At 40.4% G+C, this 3,239-nt stretch overlaps 1 long non-coding RNA gene across 1 annotated transcript; it reads right to left on the reverse strand.

Moving 5' to 3' along the window:
- Nucleotides 1-223: 223 nt before the first annotated feature.
- LOC107263560 lies at nucleotides 224-892 on the reverse strand. The gene is made up of 2 exons (XR_001536707.2): nucleotides 686-892; nucleotides 224-610 (listed from the first exon to the last, which is right to left on the reverse strand). It is a non-coding gene; the product is annotated as an uncharacterized LOC107263560 (long non-coding RNA).
- Nucleotides 893-3,239: the final 2,347 nt, after the last annotated feature.

The following is a 3,239-nucleotide window of genomic DNA, read 5'->3' on the forward strand; positions in this document are numbered from 1 at the left end:
ACAGGTAACAACAAGGTAACAATTCAAGGCATGGCTCAAGCATGCCACTTACCCTAGTCACTGTCCCACGTCGTTAGGTATGGCAAACTACATCCACTGGACACTCTTCGTTTCGATCGATTTCAATCACATTGACCAAATATTCTTCAAGATGTATTATTTTCTATAATTTCTTAACATGAATGGTTTACTTATGGACACTAATAATCGCTATACAATTATCTTAAAATTTTAACCATGATATTAATTCCACGTTCATTTATAACCCATTCAATTTATAAAATTACGAAATTAAACGTACTCATAAAAAAAAAACATTGAAATAGAACTAATAAATTATACACTAAAGTCAATCTTATAGGAACCGATTATAATTAATATTTCTTATCTGTCTGGATAATGATGACGGTGTCCACCGGTTTAGTCTCCTTATTTGAGTCCTAGTTCGGTTCGTAACGACTCAACAGTTTTATAATATACAGGTGGTTTTACATGGTAGATTTTGTTGTTAAGTGATCGACTTCCTCCAAGCGCTTCGTCAACTTATCATCTGTTATCCAGTTTTATCGTTTTATAAAGAATTTAGGTCCTCATTTAGAAACCCTGTCGCCTAGTAGGAATGTGCATTAAATAAAATTAATAATGGAATATATATATATAAAATATACAACGGAATGTATAATACCTTTGATCGCACTTAGCACACGCCTTGCTTACACGACGGTCAATTGACGAAAGGGAAGAGCACGATAATTGCTATTCCTACCAGGGACTCTTACTTACTGGAGAGGGAAATCTATCGCCGACAACGCTATCTATTGACTTAATCTTAAAGAGTTTGTAACCGCGAGTTTCGTTACAATTCGCAGGGAACTCACTGGGTAAACGCACGTTACAAAGAATACCATGGACAGCTGCGAATAGTTCTGAAATTCTACAACGAACGACTAGAGCATTGTTGAGTAAGACGTGTACCAAAAAACTAAATTTGCCACCATGAAAAAATAACCCAAAGTAATTGGATAGCCGATTGTTCTGAAAGTTACATAATGGTTGCAAGATCAGCATACAATTAAGAGTAATGCTAATGCGCCAGCGTGTGAACTTTCTATGATTCGTTTAAAATGTAAAAAGAAACTAGGTCAACTGTCATTAACCCAGGAGGTGATTATAGTGAAGATGATTATCGTCCCCGTTTACCAGCCAGGCAGTTCCAAAGATGCACCGTTGCACCTTCAGGACTCCTGCATCCCGATGGTCAGTATCGCACGAGAAACTAGAGATGCACCGACGTAATAAGTATGACGTGAGTGAGGAGATCCATGGAGACATTGGAAACATAGGTCCAGGGCCAGAGGCCATCACGTTCCTCTCATTATGCTCCTCGCTCTTCGAAATCCTAACTGTACAATGCACTCACCCCGCCCAAGGGCCACCGGTCGAGTATGTAAGAACGTAGTTGGCTATTTCGTTGCATCTGCTATGGGTATCTATATAGGTGTTCTATAGGTTCGCACAAGACTGGTATATACATATATATATGTATATGCCACGAGCAAAAGAGTCAGAGCCTGGCCCCGGGTTACTCTCTCGGTCGTAGGTACGTGTACCAGAGCACGAGAGCGCCAGGTACCTACCTACTTGAGGTATAAGGTACCCACCTAGAGAAGGATGGGTACCTGATAATGTACAACTATACTGAACAGTGTATATAGGATCGTGCATAGATCTTGTAGTGTATGCACTGTAGTACCTGTATATGGCTCTCGACGACGAGACACGATGATCCACGAATGCTGGATGCATCCTAAGCTAAGTACACAAGCCCGAGGTCTTTTCCTAGAATGCAAGGCTGATTAAGAGCCGATAATGCCCGCAAGGTTGCCTGGATAGGACGAGAGTCACGCCATTTTGAAAGGTGCCATCGACCTGACTTACCTGTACGCCTGGTGCATTACAGTGCACGCCGTGGTATCTGCTACTGAATACTGGACTTTGAGTTCTTTGAAATAAGTGCATATAATATTTCGTTTTGTTAATTCCAGACGATAACTCACTGCCTGTTTATTCCTGGTACCTTGCACCGGTATACATGACTTCTGTACGGCGAGCGATCTTGGGACTCACTTGGCCAAGTTCAAAGCCTGCTGACCGTGGTTCTAATAATAGGTGAACTGTGCTGCCGGCGAATCCTCCTACGATTTATAGGTGCACGATAATAGCGATGGAGGTGAAATCATTGATCGTTTCTATGTACGTGCAGTGTTATTTTTTTTATTTATTTTTTTTCCTCTGGGATAACCGTCGATGTTAGATTTGCAATTAAATTACGTGCTCGGGATATAATTACTTTGTGATTGTATCATGCTCTTATTGCAATTTTGAATTGCGTAATTAATCTATTGCTATATAATTCGAATAGGGCCTTAATAGGAACGGTAGTGATAATCGAGGGTCGGCTGTGCAGTCATGATAATTGATCTTAACTCTCTGGCACCAGATATCGATGACTGTTACGACATTGATATTTGGACAGGTATATGAATCAAAATTATTATTTTTTTCTCCGAGCCAATCACATTTATAGTCCACTCGCATTTTTCGATCGCGAACTTAAGATTAATCGAATTTTATTCGAAGCACGCACTTTCTAGCTCTTGTTATTTATCGTCGAACTGTCTGCGGCGTGGGATTCAAATTGCCACGGTATTTCAGTAATGATCCCCATAATGCACGATGATCGTGCATTATTCTTAGTACCGTACCCGAGCCACTTGCAGTCATTAAGAAAAAAGGTGCCAGGGGCTAGTAGGACTTTGTGCTTAAACGTATTCGCTAGCAGGAAATGTAGGTAACGTGCGAACGGCGCTTAAGGCTGTGCACTGTAAAATATGTAACGAGAAAAATTTCTTCACTCGAACAAATTAACATATCATCATAGCCTAAAGAAACCACCTTGCGCATCTCTTGCGTGCGTTGTGGATTCATATTGAAATTCGACTAAATCAACCAGTCATATTTTTAATGATCTTTTTCTTTACATCGGTGCAAAACCCGTTGGGCCAGGGTCTCGGTCAACCACCGTAACGACCTGGTCAAGTCTGTCGTCTGTCTGGTGTCTTGGTGCGATTGTAAACTTTTTGGAAAAAAAATCACTCGATCAACCTGTTGCATATACCCAAAACCCATTAAGGTGCGTTCACAGTTCGTATAATATAAAATATATTGGATGGAAATCT

Source organism: Cephus cinctus, unplaced genomic scaffold, assembly GCF_000341935.2.
Source record: "Cephus cinctus unplaced genomic scaffold, Ccin1 Ccin1_scaffold0160, whole genome shotgun sequence".
NCBI classification, from domain to species: domain Eukaryota; kingdom Metazoa; phylum Arthropoda; class Insecta; order Hymenoptera; family Cephidae; genus Cephus; species Cephus cinctus.